The following is a 17,584-nucleotide window of genomic DNA, read 5'->3' as shown; positions in this document are numbered from 1 at the left end:
AGGACACATTGTAATGGGCATAGTGTCCTGAGCCTCTGTGTATTTCAGTTGTCCCAGGAAGGGTCAAGGATACATGTGTGACTAATAGGGAATGAACACGTTCTCTTCCTGCTAGCTTTTCTCCTCAAAGCTGTCACTCTTCTTGGCAAGTGAGTAGATCCCAGTTGGCACATGCGGATCACATTGCTTGTCATTCTTTTCAACCATGATTTTTTTTTTTTAAAAAGATAGTGTCTACATTGCCAGACTGCCCTCAAACCCACCGCCCTTCCTCCTCAGCCTCCCGAGTGCTGGCGCATCAGTGCGTTCTTTGAAGGCACAGTTCCCTGTCATGATAGCGTCCGTTGAGGCTTCCTTCTGCTGCCAATCCAGGGGCTTGCTAGCTTTGGGGGGACTCTGGGAAGCTCCAGAATATTCTCTGGGCTTCAATTTCCCAACATGTAAAATAGGATAGCACTACCCCCACATACTTATTACAGGACTACTGTCGAAGTTCACACAGGAAGAGATATGTGGAGACTCCTATGACCAGGAGGCAGAGATGCTGTGAGCCGCTTTGTAAACCTAGGAGAAAGCACACTGAAGGGCTGGGGGGGGGGGTGTAGCTCAGTGATAGAGTACATGTAATACACTAATTAAAATGGAGCAGACACTCTATACGGTGTGGGAAGCAGGTCAATTTCAGCAATGATTAGACCAAGAACTGTGGCACAGGGCACAGCAGGGGTCTGCTTTAGCATGGAGAGGATTGAGGAGGAAGGAACCCCTCAGAAGCCAGGGTGCTTAGTTCACAGGCCTCAGAGGGCTGGTCCCACCGACCTTTCTCAGGGTGTGGTCTGCTGGCAGCAAACTCTGCAACAGAGGAGACAGAGCTTTAGTTCAGCCTCCCCCTCTTCCCTCCCACAAGGGTTCAGTTGCCAGAGCAGGATGGTGGGAATTCCTCTTGCATCTGAAAGGCAAGCAGGTGCCTGAAGGAAGGAAGGAAAGGCTCTGCTGGTAACCAGAAGCCAAGTGGGCACAGACAGAGCCGGGTTCAGACAAAGCTGGCTCTCCCAGGGTGTCATCTTGAAACGAGTGCCTGAACCTTGTCCCTGAAGGCAGCCTGGGTGGGCGGTAGCTAGCCTTGGTTTCAGTGGCTCCAGGAAGTTGGGTCATGGGATTATAGACTCCCTGGGGAAGGGAGGAGTCTTTTCCTGAAGAAGAACTTCCAGTCCCTCTCTGCCAAATCTCTTGTCTCCATGGAAATGCCAGAGAGGCCCAAACAAGAGGTCAGCTTCCTCGGTGGAAAGTCCGGCCAACTGCGGCAATGGGATGCCTGCCGGTAGTGTCTCTGCTTTGAGCTAAGACACACCCGTGAGGCTCTGTCACCAGGTTCTATATGGAAATGTCAGTGGCCAGGGGAGTTAGATGTTGCCCAGGGCAGGTCAGAATCAGACTTGGAATATCTGAGATCATCTGGGATCTGGAAATGACGTGACATGTGTAGGCTGCATAGGATGTCCTATGGACTAGGACCAAAGTCCCATCTTGTGTTCCTTCCATTAATCAAGAATAACACCCCCTCCCCATCCCTCCCTCCTTCCTCTCTCCTTCCCTCCCTCCCTCCTCTCTCCTTCCCTCTTTCCTCCCTCCCTTTCTTCCCCTCTCCCCCTTCCCCCTCCCCTCTCTTCCCCCTCCCCCTCCCTCCCTTCCTTACTCCTCCCCCTCCCTCCCTCTATCCCCCCACCTCCCTCCCTCCCCCCTCTCTTCCCCCTCCCCCTCCCTCCCTCCCTTCCTCCTCCCCCTCCCTCCCACCCTCCCTCCCCTCCCTCCCCCTCTTCCCTCTCTCCTTCCTTCCCTTTCTCTCTCCCTCCCTCCCCCTTCCCCTCCCTCCCTCCTTCCCTTCCTCTATCAGCAGTGCTGCTCCTGGATCCCAACTCCCTGAATGCTTGCCACATATCAGGCCCAGCACTGATCCCCTCCCACGCATGGCCTTCTTACTTCTCAGTCCTTGAAGGCACACATACCACCTCTGGTTTATGGGTAGGGCAATGATCTTAGGAACCCAAGTGTGGTTGGTCAAAACCCTAGAGCTGATAAACAGTTGATCTGTTCCATAGGCCTTGAGCATCTTGCAAGGGATCCAGACCCAAGCAATGCCACTCTGCTTCTTCCCTTCTGGGGGTCCTCCGCTTCCTTGACTGACCCCACTCACTGGCCTTCCCCTCTGTGTCCACGGTGGCTCCAAAGCTCTGTCACCTCCCGATGATGTTTGAACGTACATCTTGCTGTAGAACAAGACAACAGGGAAGAACCCCGGGGCCCTTTCAAAACAGCTGTCTGATTCATAGGAAAGCTCTGCTTTGATTGCCAGTGTAACATGGATGCCGCTTGCAGAATGCTGAGAGACTCCAAATAAACAGAAATAAGGTAGAAAAGAAACCCTTACGTGTTTCTCTTGGAAACTGTTCATGGCCTTGTCTACTACCCACTGATGGTTTTGATGGTTTCGCCATCAGTTTGCTTAAGCACAACAGTGGCAGCTAGCTGTCTTCTTCACTTTCCAATTTCATGTTTGGTTTAGCATCTCATATAGTGGTTTTGACATTGGCAGTGGCTTCCTTCCTTTGAACAGCCTGGTTCTTCCCTACAGATATTTCATCCCATCATGGGGCTGCTGATGGGCAGTGGCAGGCTGTCAAACCCGGACACTTATTTCAACAAGCGCTTGTCTCAAGCTGTCAAGGTTTTCCTTGCCCGGCCTGACCAGAGAAATGGCAGACTTGTCCTCAAAGGCCCCAGTGTTCCAGTTATAAATGCTATTGGCCATTTGTTTTCCTTTCTTGGGAAGTACATGGCATTGATGCAGGGGCTGAGAGCCAGTGAGCGTGTCATCCAGGTTCCAGGACAGCATTGAGTCATCCCTGGGTGGGACTAAAAGGCAAAAGATCCTGTGCTTCAGCTTCCACTTGGCCCAGTGCAAGGACAGTTTGTGTGGCAGTTTGGAGGCCTTTGATAATGGCAGTTCTTATGGCTGGTGTTGATGCCCCATGAAGTGGTTTCCACCCCAGGAGGTGGGCTGACCCAGTACTAATGGCTTATTTTGAGCATGAGAAAGTGGAGGATCAGTGGGGAAACAAGGAGAAGGAACTGAGCTCCAGTGAGCCCTTCTGGTGATGGAAGGGACATCCTGGGCTGGGGAGGTCCTGGGAGAGGGAATATCCAAGAGTTGGAGAATAAGGAGAAGGGAAAAAGAAGGCGTCTCTGGGAGCCTACTGAATTCATCTTCTTTGTTTGTTTTTCTGGGACAGTTTTGTTTCTTAGTGTTACTTAGCATCGTTTCCCTATTCTAGCTGTAAACACACACGCACACACACACACACACACAGAGAGAGAGAGAGAGAGAGAGAGAGAGAGAGAGAGAGGGAGAGAGAGGGAGAGAGAGGGAGAGGGAAGGAGAATGTGCACTTAATTCTGGAACCCTAGAAACAGTCCCATTAATGTTTGTAAGATGCCATATACCTCTAGTAGCCAGTGTCTTGGGGAGGGGGGGTAAAAAAAGGTGTGGGAAACACTAATGGGGCAAAGATTATTAGGTATAAATAAATACGTTCTTACATTCACTAACCTAAAAGTCATCATCAGCAATCAAACGCACCGTGACATCTGCGTGACAAGATAAGTCCCTTCCAACATAATGAATAGATAAAGTAGAAAAAATTAATTTATAGTAACTACTGACAAATTATATTCCATATTGAGCTATAGTACCATGTATATGAGGGAAATAGGTGTATAATTCAGTGCATTGCTGACACATACAAAGCCCTGGGTTCTAGTTCTAACAACACACACACACACACACACTAAATTATACATATAGTATATCTTTTATATGTAATATAAGTATATATTTAAAAGATCCCATTGAGGAATACATACAAATGCACAAGTAAATGGAATATTTGTAAGTGGCGTTGTTCTGATACTACACAATGTCTAATGTCCCTAAATTAATACTTAAATTGAACATAAGCTCAGATTAAGTAATACATTGTTTTTGGGTGCAATTATACATAGTATAATTTCAAAAAGGAATTTATTGAAAAAATGTACAAGGTCTGAAAAACGCAATGTAGAATATGCCTGAAAGATAGCGATGGGCACAATAAAGCCAGAATAAAGTAAGCAGTTTGGAATGGCACACGGACAGACACACCAGCAAAACAGTGTGCAAAGTCTGGCACACCAGCAAAAAACTGTGCAAAGTCTAGCACACCAGCAAAACAGTGTGCAAAGTCTGGACACACCAGCAGAAAGTGTGCAAAGTCTGGACACACCAGCAAAAAGTGTGCAAAGTCTGGGCACACCAGCAAAAAAGTGTGCAAAGTCTAGCACACCAGCAGAAAGTGTGCAAAGTCTGGACATACCAGCAAAAAAGTGTGCAAAGTCTAGCACACCAGCAAAAAAGTGTGCAAAATCTGGAAACACCAGCAAAAAAGTGTGCAAAGTCTAGCACACCAGCAGAAAGTGTGCAAAGTCTGGACACACCAGCAGAAAAGTGTGCAAAGTCTAACACACCAGCAGAAAGTGTGCAAAGTCTGGACACACCAGCAAAAACGTGTGTAAAGTCTAGGAACAGGCCCAGATGGATCAGAAATATAGTTAAGAGGTTTCTTCAGATAGTGGGAGAAAGGGTGATTATTTAATTATCAGTATTTTGTTTAGACAAATGGAAGCCATCTAAAACGAAGTTCTTAGTTCCTATACAAAAATCAATTCCAGGTGAAGGAAAGTTTTAAATTAAAAAAATATCCATGAAAGTATTAAAAGAAAACATGAGAGATTTTATTTAAATAATACCAAAACGTGAAAGGGCTTTTCCTTCTTAAACGCAACGGTCTCTGAAATCCATGAGAAGATTCTGTAAGATAATACATAAAATTAAAATTCTTTGCATTGTAAAGATGGCTAGAAAGTCATCAGGTAGCAGTAAATGTGCCTGGAAAAATGTTCCCAATGGGTCAGAGACCAAGCAGAGAGACTTCCTCAATGTTTGCATAAAGTCCTACAGGATCTCAGGGAAAGGCAAACAGCAAAGGGCATGGGCTGAGTCCCAAGTCCACAGGCATAAATGTCAAGCCTGATGAGCCAGCTCATGGGAGGAAGACTTTGGGCTAGCCTGAGGACCTGAATTCCATCCCAGGTCCTACTGTGTCTACAAGTTCAGTAGCACATGTGTGGTCCCCCCCCCCAACACACACACAGAGGAGCTATTTAATAATGAAATACGTTCCCTTCTAGCAACAGAAGGAAAACCCATGGTTTACCAGACTGAAGATGAGAGAAGACATTTGACTTTATAGGACACTAGGGTCTTTCTGGGGTCACAGAAATAATCAGTAGGTCTGCTATGACGGTCCTGGTGCCCTCTGAATATACTACTAAATCTCCATGAGTTTTATATCTTATGTTAGAAGTGGCTGTTGTGAGCATGACAGCACGGATAGAAAGGGATCCGTTTATTCTTTTCTGTTGTTGGGACCAGCCACAATGCTTTTAGAGAACTAAAGATGCATTAACAGTCTATTTCTATTGTTTAAAGAATAGGTGGTGAGCTATTGGAAAGTTGGCAGCTCCCCTAGGGCTTGGGAACGTTTCCCGAGTGCTGGGATTAAAGGTGTGTACGCCACTGCCTGGCATCTATCCTTGTGCCTAGCTTTGCACTCCGATCTTCAGGCAAGCTTTATTTGTTAGATCATAAACAAAGTGTCACCATAGGGAGTGGTTTTCCTGGGAAACAGGAACCCACCAGTAAGCTTCTGCTTACTTAATAACAAACCTTCTGCCAGAATCCTTCTGTTTAGGGTATTTGTCACCAGCACTGCCATTTGTGGGGGAGGGGGGAGGGGGAACTGCTTTTTGAACTTAATACTATGGTGTGTGTGTGTGTGTGTGTGTATGTGAATGCATCTCCATACACACACACACACACACACACACACACACACACACACACACACCTCTATGTGAACACACAGAATATTTTAGGAAGGATACAAAAGAATTGTCAGGAGTTGCTTTTGTCAATAAAGGGCTTTTCCCTTTGCGTTCTCGGTGTCAGCCGCGCTTTACTTCCAGAGTTAGAATGGAAACGAGGACAGCGCAGTGACGGGGAGGCTGATGGGATTGGGAGACACTGGCTCTCACAAATCACAGCACATGGAGCCAGGAAGGTGAGGACAGTCTGGGAATGATACTCAGTAATGGAGTCCTGGAATCCTACACTTACTAGCCTTTGCCAGAATGCGCTGCGGGGTAAGCAAGGGACACTGTAACAGTACTCTTCCTGATGTCATAGACTTGGCATGCAGACATCAAATGGAGGAAGAGAGGTGTCATGTGTCCACTACTGGAAGGAGGACTTCACGTTTCTCTTCAAGGATCTGGAAGAGGAGTGTATAAAAGCCTGGCTCTTTCCCTCTCAGCCTCTGGCTGCTCCTGTGTCCATGAGGGCGTCAGAGGTTGTGCTTCAGTCTCCTTCTCCAGTTGAACATCTTGCTCATGAAGCAGGCTGCCTGTCCCAGCCTTCCACTTATCTGATAGGGGAGGGTGCGAGGGAAGCAGCCTCTGGGACAGCAACAACTCATCAGTGCCCCCTGACCCAAGTGGATGCAGAACTGGAGACATTTCTCAAGTGCCATCGAGCCCCAGAAACAAAAGACTAGGAGACAACGTAGGGTCCGGGGCTCCAAAGAGGCTACACTGGAGTAGGTCTCCGGAGTATGGGGAACTATGCCACAGGAAGACTTCCCTGCTTGGAGATGACCATGGGCTGCAGAATTGATGAGGGCTTATGACATATTCTGGGGCTTAAATAGGAGAAGCTCTTGGGAGTCTCATGCTGGGGCCTTGGTTACCAGCTAGACTATTTATGGGAAATGATTGGATCCTGAGGACTCACATCTAGCCAATGGATTATAACCCATTTGATGGATTCATTATCTGATGACATTACTGGAGAGGTATTAGAAAGAGGTTGGATGTAGGTCACTACAGTATATCCTATCCTATGTGACTCTTGACTCTCTCTCTTTCTCTTTCTTTCTCTGGCTGTCACAGAGTGACCTTGTCCTTTCATTCCCTTCCTTCCTGCCACAGGGTGCCCTTCTCAAGCACAGAAGCCAGCCAGCTGTGGAGTGAAACTTCTGAAACCAAGAACCAGAGGAAAGCCTTCCTTTTAAAAACTGTTTCTGGATTGGAGGCTTGGTATCTTTTGCTTTATGTCTGGTATCCTGTGTTGGGTGGACAGGTGCCTTGATCTTTACTCAAGGAGATGATGGGACAGACTTAGTAGACTTCCTAGGGGAGGCCTTACACTCTCTACGTAGCAGATGGGTGGTGGTGGTGGGGGCAGTGAGCGGAGCAAGAGGAAAGGAGGGAGGGGAACTGGGATTGGAGTGTAAAAATAAATTTAAAAATTATTTCTGGAGGTGCTTGCTGGTAACTGCAATGCCAAATTCTGGCCAGCACAGGGATATGATATGAACACACCTAGAACAAAGGCCATGGGACCTGTGGGACTCACCAGGGATACTGTGGGTTCTGAGGGAAGTAGGAGCTGGAAACCTAGGAGCATCACTATGGACCAGGTAGATGAGGAGATGTCAAGACAGAAGAGCAGTCACATTAGAGAACATCGGCAAGATTGTGGCACAAATATTCTATCTACTATGACTTCCTGTAGCTCGTCCTCCCAAATGGATCAGTCATTTATTTGATCAGTGGATTAGCAGGCTTAAGAGTTACTTCCAGAGTAGGTCTGCTTTTAAAAACTGGTTGGACTAGGGTTTCTCACATTCTTCCTGACTCTTAGCAGAGAGTGTTCTCCTGGGACAGAGTGTCTTTTCCCCTCCCTGCTTAATTGGAGTGGTTGGGCTGACTCTTTTCTTGTTTTACATTCTTAATGTATATGCCGCTTCCCATATGCTGCCTTGGCAGAGATCTTCTTATAAATAGGCTTACATGTACACATGCATATGTATTTGTAGGTACACATACACTTACGTCAATTAAGCTGATATTTACTGAGTCTTGATCATGTGCAAAATACTTCATGTGCCAGGCAATGGGTTTGGCCAGATGCCTTGCAATATGCCTGATGCTGGGATCCAACAACAGGGCATTGTAGAAACAGATGGATCTCAGGCAGGGGTCTCCCCCAAGCACGGGGCTGTAAGAACAGCTTTCAGCAAACCATTTTACCCCTGGCAGGAGATCTACCCTGGACCAGATTATGAAGTAGAAAAAGCCATTGCTCATTGCCGTGGTTTGAATATAGTTTGTCTTCTCAAAAATTCATGTATTTAGAGTAATTGATTGATCTACTTATTTAATCAATGAATTGACAGGTTAACGAGTCGCCTTGTGAATGGGTTGTTCTAAAAGTCAGTTTGGTTAGGTCTCTCACATACTTTACTCCAGCTTGGGACTCTGCTACTCTGCCAGCAAAGAGGTCGACACTAGCTGTTTCCTGTAGACCTGGAACAGAACCATGAGACTCACCCAGTTTTTCATATTGTGTATTGTTACTAACAAAAAACAGGGTAAGAGAGCTGTATTCTCTGACAAGCTCCTGAAAAGTCAGAGGTGAATGGACCCCAGTTAGTGTCCTAGTACTCCCTGGAGCACACCCACGGGCTCTGGACCTAAAGGCACCAGCCTATGAAGATGCTGGTCATCCCGTGATGAAATCTCTATCTTGTAGCCCAGTTGACTGCATTTGTTTAACCTCGAACTTGTGTCTGTACCCTTCCTGCTGTTTCTTGCGCTGTTCCTTCTTTGTGATGCCAGGATAGGCATGCGGAGCCTCCTCTACAGAGGCCAGCGTATGGAATGAGGGTACTGCCTGGAAGAATGGTTTGGTCTGGGAGTACAGAGCTGAGGATGGCGAGGATGGTGGGCCAGGGATGCAATTTGGATGCTGGGCATGGGGAGACTAAAGCCGTAGGTCAAAATGAATTTTGAACAAGTTAGAAACTACTTCGATGACAAGTGTGACAATTTTGGCAAGAATAACGAAGAATTCTGTTCAGAAGCTGATCCCTTTACAGACTGAAAAAATAAACGTATCCTTTTCCAGGCTGCTGCTGGCAACCATGTTGATTTCCATGATCCAGGCTGCCACTGGAAACTGGGTTGGTTCACTGATGTCCACAACCTGTGCTGCTGCCGGCCGTGGTGGGCAGGGAGGCGTCTTCGGCATTGGTATGGATGACTGCAGACTCATAGCTTTGAAGGCTTCTGTGACAGTTCTCTTCACCCCTGCTATATCAGAAGCAATTCAGGCATGAAGCTATTGAAGAGAATCCATAAACATCGCGAAGAAGATGCTGAAGTGTAGCTCTTCACAGTTGATGGCTTCTAGAAGGGGTGGGGCTGAGGGTGGAAGACTCAGTTCTTTTTAAGGGTCTTGCCACTGGGAGTTTGACCAGGATCCCATGAATATATGGGCAGTACAAATTAGACATGTTTGTACAACCTCATGGAAGGGTCTCCTGACTCAGACTCCACTGAACTTCCTGAGTCTTGTAAGATTCTTGTTGAGTTTCTTGAGCCTTGTGAGTTTCCCAGCTCCATCCAGGAGACAATGTTTCAATTCATTATAGCTCTAAACACCAAATCCTTGACATTCAAGGGCACCTAGTGCCCACTTACTCTGAGAGCATACAAGTATTCATAGCATAGTATGCAGTGAGCAGTAGAATCATATTAACCCATTGGATGGAGATGTGGAGAAAGGTGTGTATAGTGCCCGGGCTTGTAAATTAACTGGAGGTGTTAGTCAAGAGCATCATTTATTGAGACCTTATTGAGTTATTGGAGCATAGGGGTGAATGAGGCAGGATGGGTTCCTGTCCTGTATGATGGGGAGAGACACACTCTGTAGCCAGGTCTTTGCAGGAACAAACCATAGTTCACTTCCTGCTGAGGGTTGAAAAGAAATTGGGATGATTGGATAGAAACCAGGAGCCCAGCTGCTGCAGAGGACGGTTGGAGAAGGCTTCCTGGAGGGGCAGAGGGGAAGTTTGAGTTGAAGAAGGAAGGGATGAAGACTCAGGAGGAAGGGCTGGGGAGGAGAGTTCCAGTCTGATGAAAGAGCCTCTTGAGAGGAAAGGACCGGAGCTGCGCAGGAGTCCATTGGTGATCTGGGGAAGAGGACCTCAACCTGTTTCCACATCTGGAAAATGGTGGCAGTGACACCTATTTCAAAACCTGCAGCTGCAGCAGAGGTTGTGATTGTCCATCTTAAGGAGAGGCTTTGCCTAAGAAGATAATTTTTATCTGGTCCAGGAAGCCGATGATGGAGAACACAATTTAGGCCTTGAAATTGATGATAGTATTAGATCCACTCTGGCACACATGCGTATACATGCATACTCATGCACTTGCTCTCTCTCTCTCTCTCTCTCTCTCTCTCTCTCTCTCTCTCTCTCTCTCTCTCATATCTCCGGGCACTGGATTTGGGCTATGGCTGTAGGATATCACACCCAGACATTGCCTGGAAGAGAGCACAGATTTTGGCATTTAAGACTCCCAAGAATCCAGTTCCCTTTCTGCATTCTGTGGGAGGAGCAGGCTGTCAGAGGCGCAGAAGGAGGGGGGGTGGCGAGGCAGTAGGTGGGGACTGAGGTTCTAATTAGCATAGTTGTATGGAGCTGGGAAAACCTCCTCTAGAGTTCCCCTGCACCATTGCCCTGCAAGAAGAGGCGTGTTTGTAGTCAAAGCAAGGCTTGAAGGGGGCATGGGCATCAGGACAGAACTGAACATGAGCTTCGGGAATTGCTGCTGGGAAGCAACAAGTGCTTTCTGGGAATCCAAAGGAGCCGGGAGGAGGAAGGTAGAGAAATGTGTAGATGAAGAAGAAGAAGAAGAAAAAGAAGAAGAAGAAGAAGGAGAAGGAGAAGGAGAAGGAGAAGGAGAAGGAGAAGGAGAAGGAGAAGGAGAAGGAGAAGAAGAAGAAGAAGAAGAAGAAGAAGAAGAAGAAGAAGAAGAAGAAGAAGAAGAAGAAGAGAGTATACTCCCCTGGGCATCCAAATGCAGGGCGCCCCTCAGTGTTACCACGATGCTAGGACAGTGCACAGCCTTAGACCATCACCCTCATCAGAGAAGCATCAACATTTTGGTTCAGAGACTAAATCTGTGGGGTCATACTTGTCTCCTGTCTTTTATCTCATGCCCATATCGGATCTGATGGGAAGTCCTATAGGTTTCTGCCTTCAAAATACACCCAGAACCTGACCAGGCCATGTCCCCCTGCCCTATATTTGAGCCCGGTTGATCTCAGCCCCTAACTGTATCTCCTCTGGGGTATTTAGATGTCTGCTTGCCGACCCTCTGTTTCTACCCTTGCTGTCTCCAGTCGGATTGGTTAGGCAGAGTGACATCTTTTAAGGTTCATTGAGAGGTGAGGCTTGCAGAGCCATGTGAAAAGTCCTGGGAGTGGCCCTGGTGACATCTTAATAATAATAATAATAATAATAATAATAATAATAATAATACAATTTGCAAAAGCAAGTGCTTTGTCCTGCAATTGGTTGAGACCGAGGGCCCTTTCCATTCTTGTTTTCCTCCCTCACGTGTCTTTTGGAAGGGTTTGAGTAGCCTGGAGAATTTGGAGCATCGGGCACAAGGCAAGAGGAGTTGCGTTTGCATTTCTGTTTGTGGGGTGTGTTTACATGGTGTACAGGACCTCCTGGGTGTTGTGAGTCTTCACTAGATGACCCAAGATAGGAAATAAGTTTCCACGAAAATCCATGCCTTCTGCATCCCGAGACTAAGATCTGATTGCGACAGGAGAGTGTCCTACAGGCTATAGTCACAGAAGTATGGTACATCCGTTTCCCACTGATGCCAGAGAAAATGCCAGGAGATTGGTGGAGACAGTCGGTGCACTGCCAGCCTTCTCTTCTCTCCATTTTTAGGTTCTTCTGGACACAAGGAGTCCCAGTTCCTGGCATCATTAACCCCACTCCTGCCTTCCTCACCACAATGGATTGACTATATGAACTCACGTCAAAGCAAAAGACATTTCTCCCCTTAAGTCATGTCTTGTCAGGCATTTGGTCACAGGAAACAAAAAGGTAACTAATAAATGGCTCTTCTCTACCTCTGATGGTTTCAATTACGAAGCTTAACAAATTCCTTTTCTTGTTACTAGTTTGGGCTAGATGGTTTGTCATTTACATGAAACATAATCCTCATTGACATCTTTGTAAGCCCCAGTTTCTCAGCTCTAAAAATGGAACACGATAAGATAACTTAAGCAGTTAAAATCAAATGTGAATGAGATGGCTCTTGTAAAGCCTACACACACACACACACACACACACACACACACACACACACACACGAGTTCCTGAGACACAGAAATTATATTTGTGAATATTTTAACTTAAATTTTTACTTGCTTCTTGTTTATGTGTATGGATGTGTGTTTGTCTGTAAATGCACCATGTGCGTGCAGTGCCTGTGGAAGAGAGGTGATTGTCTTGCAAGCAGGTGTAAGCTGCCACATGGATGCTGGGAACAAACCTAGGGCCTCTGCGAGATCTGTCTAGTCCTGGTAACTAATACAGTTTGTTACAATATGAAAGGAACGAGTGGCACTGTGTATATTATATTGAATTCACTTATTTAATGCTGAACGTTCACTATAAGAACCCGTCTGAGCATTTGCCTGGCCCACATTCAGATGGAGGAATGTGCACCGATCTGTTTTATCAGGCATGGTAGAAGTAGAGGTTGGGGCACTAGAGTGTGGCGGGGCCCTTCTAGGCTCTCCTTGCAAATTGGTTCTTTCCTATGTTAATCTTGGTGGTCAGTATAGTCTCCAGTCTCTGGATAGCTATAGCTTGTTTCCTGAATATCTTGATTCAAGTATCTCCCCCCCCCCTCTCTCTCTCTCTCTCTCTCTCTCTCTCTTCCCATGTAGTCTAGGTGGCCTTGAACTCCTTATGTAGCCAAGGGTGTCCTTGAACTTCCAATCCTTTTATCTCTACTTCCCATCGCTGAGATTGCAGGAGTGAGGCAGCAGGCCTGTTTTAGATGGTGCAGGAGATGCAAGCCAGGGCTTCCTGCTTGCTACTTAGGGGCAGGGCAGACACAAGGGACCGTCAGACACAGGAGGGTGGGGACTGTATGTTTTTTTTAACAATTGAATTGCTTGGGGGAAAGATAATTGAAATTAGGTCTAAACAATTAAGTTCTAGTTGCACTATTATTATTATTATCATCATCATCATCATTATTGGCATGGTGCCAGGCTTGGGAGACTGGCTCCCACAAATGGCCTTAAAACAAAAACAAAACAAACAAACACACAAGCAAAAACAAAAAACCCAAAACCACGCTGGAGGAGAAGTGGGGGGAAGGGAGAGGGATCAGGGGATCATCTATAGGAAACAAGGGGGGGGAGGTGCTTTTAAGATTAAGCTATCTTTTTTTGTTTGTTTGTTTTTCAAGACAGGGTTTCTCTGTGTAGACATGGTTGTGCTGGAACTCAATCTGTAGATCAGGCTGGCCTGGAACTCACAGGCTGGCCTCTGCCTCCCGAATGCTGGTGTCAAAGATGCGTGCCACCACCACCCAGCAAGACAAAGCTATCTTACTTCAGACTTGATGTCAGTGTTCTGACTGGTATGGCTGTGGGTGAGCCATTTCAGAGTCAAAATCAGCCACTACGCTGAACTATTGCTCTGGTCTGAATTCCACTGAGACTTGCTCTCTGGAGATGTGGGATGGACACCCTTGGTTTATTCTTGGGGGTGGGGCCCATCTCTGCAGGTGGGGAAATGTGGATCTCTGGGCAGTTGCTTTAAGAAAGGAGTTAAGCTGCCTGCCAGTCAGGCTACGCTAGATCCTCCCAGAAAGCAAGGAGTGATCAAGCCATGTGGGTGCTACAGGCACTCAGCAGGTGCCTGTGTGTGTGTGTGTGTGTGTGTGTGTGCGTGCGTGTGTGTGTGTGTGTGTGTGCGTGCGTGTGTGTGTGTGTGTGTGTGGTGTATGTGGTGTGTGTGTGGTGTGTGTGTGGTGAGTGTGTGTGTGTGTGTGTGGTGTGTGTGTGTGGTGTATGTGTGTGAGTGTGTGTGTGTGTGCGTGTGTGCGTGTGTTCGTGTGTGTGTGTGTGTGTGTGTGTGTGTGTGTGTGTGTGGGCAGGAGACACTGGGGAAGAGAAGCTGCACTGATTGGTGGAGTCTGTGGGCTATCAAATTCATTCATCTGCTTATTTGTTTATTCTCTCATTCATTCCTCTGCTTACCCATTTCCCCATTTGCTAATTCTTACAGCCTCACGGATTTGCAGAAGACATTCTGCTTGGCTTTATGGGAAAAAAAGATTAAAGATGGATCTTGGACATAATACATGACACTTGCTTAGTGATTATTGAACACAGACTGTGTGACAAGTACTGCCGCATGTTACGGATGAACCTATAATGTTCCTCTGAGGGTACCCTTTCCAGAGGAGGAATCTGGTCCTGGGGAAGGGTCGAATATATCTCCCATTTCCAGTCATGCAGCAAGTAGTCATCCTGAGAGCTCCAGGGATTTTGACTAAGAAGCCTGTGACTTTTTCATGACCTTCATGTAGGAAATGGTGTGTTCCAGAGACACAGCTGTACCAGGAGACATGGAAACACAAATGCAAACAAGGCTGATTCCTCTCTCTCCTCTCCACCAAAATCATAAGTGTGATAAATGAAGAGGAAACTTGTTGACGTCATCACCGGGGATGATGACACTTTTGGTTCCTCTGGCAGGAGCCCTGACACCTTCCTGTGTTGAGCCACTGGCCCAGTCATGGGGTGCCCTGGCTCATGGCAAGCAGCTAAGCCCTGCCACGTCACAGAGTGTGTGCCCAAATCACTCATGCTCCAGCGAGCTGCCAAAGATAAAGCATTTCCCCAGAGGGAAATGCCACATTCTCCTTTGCAGCCAGCGCAAAAGCTCCAGAACTCCAGCTTAAAAAAGAAAAGACAAATCCAAATCAAATGCAGGCGTAAGAACCACCTGCGCTATGCTATTTCCCAGAAGCCTCCACACCAGAGCAGTGGATGGAAGCAGGGGTAACGCAGGCACTCAGCTCCCTTCTGACCATCTGCCCTCCGTGGATTTTCCGGCATCATCTGCTGTGTGGCTTTTCCAGCTATGGCTTTCGTCCAGCGCAGTGAACTGCATCCCCACTGGCTTTGATCCTCTCTAATGTTTTCTCTGGAAGTTATTCTTCAAGTTCCTGCTCAACATCCCCACCCACCCCACCCCACCCAACACAAGCTCCTCTAACTCCTGTCCCCTTTTCTATGATCTACTCGGAGACTCAGGGATTAAGACATTGGGCTGAGCCAGACCTAGTTGAACGCCAAGCTCTGCTACTCCCTGTGTGAGCTTTGACCTCAACTGTCTGCTTGTCAATATCTATATCTATATACTCGACATGTTTGCTGCCAGTTCCTTAAGGAACTTCAGTTTCTTCCATAGCATTGGCCCGTAAGGCAAATCTGTGGCACATTTTCTGGATTCCTGATTGATTCAGGAGGGGTCATAACCCACTCTGTGAGAGGCGCCACCCAAGGACAGGCGACCCTGCGTTGTATTAAGAGCGAAGCCGGTAATGCCATGATAAGCAAACCAGTAAGCATTGCTCCTCCATGGCCTCTGCTTTAGCTCCTGGATTGATTTAACACCCTGGCAGCCTTTTGTGGTAGACTATAAGGTACAATTGTAAATAAATCTTTTCTTCTCCGATTTGCTGTGTTCATCAGAGCCATAGAAAGCAAACTCATGCTATTCCCAGGGCAGCTCTTCTTGGACAGGTGATCAGAGCACCTACTGTGTGTTAGATGTGAGGCCTTACACTGAGGGTAGGCTTTGATAGAGTTATTTATGCACAGGGCCCAGTGTTGTGCCTTGTACCAGTAAGGATCCAGTAAATGGGCTGTTTTGGTTTGTTTTAAGACAAATCAAGCTATGTCCTACAGGCTGGCCTTGACCTTGTGACTGTTCACTTCAGCCTCCTTAGTGCTGGTACTATAGGCTTCCTCTATTATGTGTGGCTAGTACATTGGTTCTTAAGATCATTGCCTTGCAGGACTCTGAACACAACTCTTAAGTGAGTGTGCTTTGTGCTGATCTTTCGAGTACATTGACTAGGTTCCTAGAGTTTGGGGCTCTGAATACTATGAATATATGGATGGTCTTGTGTGGTTCTCTTAGTTAGGGGTTTTATTGCTGGGAAGAGACACATTTAATTGTGGTGTCTCACAGTTCAGATGTTCGACTCATTATCATCATGGCGGGGAGCATGCGGGCATACAGGTAGGCATGGTGCTGGAGAAATAGCTGAGTGTCAATAGGAAGTTGACTGTCAGTCACGCCGAGGGAAGCTTGAGCAAAAGAGACCTCAAAGCCCGCCCTCACGGTGACACACTTCCTCTAACGAGGCCACACCTCCCTTATAGTGCCACTCCCTTTGGGGGCCACTTTCTTTTAAACCACCACAGCGGCCTTATGTTCCTAGAGCCTGCCCAATCTGTGACCTGCAGCAGGCTACCTTCCTGCTCTGCTGCTATGCATGACTGAAGATAGCAACCGGCAGCTGTCAGCTTTTTTCTGTGGCAAACAAAGCACAATGAGAAGATGCCTGGACCATCCAGCCCTGGGAGGAGAGCAGCAACTCGATCTCCACTGCAGCTGCTAACATCCCACCTCTCCTTCTACAGCCCTTTCTCGTCCTTCCTGGGCCTGTATGGACATCTTTTCAATGGGTTCCTGATTCATTTTCCAACGGGTAGGCTACAGACCTATCTAAGATGGGCATCTAATAGTCCAATTTGCCTGCTCTGGTCCTTGGTGTTTCTTTATGTCCACTTGAGTAATGTTTGAGCTCCCTGGAATTGCACTGAAGATGAGTCTGGCTCTTGCCTAGTTTCCAGCATCTCCTCTCTCCATGACTACTGTGCCACAGACATTCTGTCCCATGCCACATGCCCCTGGTGCTCAGATATTCCATCGCCCTCTTAATGCCCTTCCCTGCTTGGCAGACATCTCAATTTTCAAGACTATCCAGGCGCCACAGTCTCCTCAAAGCTTCCCCAGACTCCTACATGCTTGTCCCTTGCATAATTATCCGCTGGAACCAGTACAAAGCCCTTGCGTGTTGCCAACAACACTTGAGTGCACTTCTTAATAGCGGCCGAGCCTTGCTGGGTGCCAGCACAGAGCTAAAAACTTTACATCATGGTTTATTTGACATCTCTGAGCCATTTGTGAGGGAGGTGTTTTACTAGCATTTACATTTTGAGATGAGGTAACTGAGAGTCAGTGAACAAGAGAAGGAACTTCCCCAGGATCACACAGCCAATCAACTCAGAGTGCACATTGGAATCACATCTGTTTTACTGCTTAGCTTATGCCTCTTTCAGAGGTTAACATTGACTGGATGGAGCTGAGTGTCCAGGTTTTAACATTGGCTTGAAATGGTACCCATCTTGTTGGTTCAGCAGCTCGCTTTGAACCCACTAAGGCATCTAGGGGAGTGATCTATG

This window comes from Phodopus roborovskii, unplaced genomic scaffold (assembly GCF_943737965.1).
Source record: "Phodopus roborovskii unplaced genomic scaffold, PHOROB, whole genome shotgun sequence".
Taxonomy (NCBI): Eukaryota; Metazoa; Chordata; class Mammalia; order Rodentia; family Cricetidae; genus Phodopus; species Phodopus roborovskii.
This window is presented reverse-complemented; position numbering follows the sequence as displayed.